The sequence below is a fragment of the Theobroma umbraticum genome, unplaced genomic scaffold, assembly GCF_002168275.2.
Source record: "Theobroma umbraticum cultivar Fairchild unplaced genomic scaffold, ASM216827v3 scaffold_51.0, whole genome shotgun sequence".
Lineage (NCBI taxonomy): Eukaryota > Viridiplantae > Streptophyta > Magnoliopsida > Malvales > Malvaceae > Theobroma > Theobroma umbraticum.
This window is the reverse complement of record NW_018397260.1, coordinates 8,533,239-8,533,442: the sequence shown is the minus strand read 5'-3', so window position 1 is coordinate 8,533,442 and position 204 is coordinate 8,533,239.

The following is a 204-nucleotide window of genomic DNA, read 5'->3' as shown; positions in this document are numbered from 1 at the left end:
GAATAGACCAGAGTCAATATATGGCCAATCACATCTAGATAAAAAAAATTAATGACGATTTTTAAAATTTTCAAATTTATCAGTCGAATTCTAGTACCCGCACGTTACAACATGATTAAAGATGAAGGCTCGTTTTTTTCTTTCTTTAGCTTCCTTGCTAGATGTAACCTTTTCTGTTTCAAGTTTCAAGGTTTCTTCTAATAT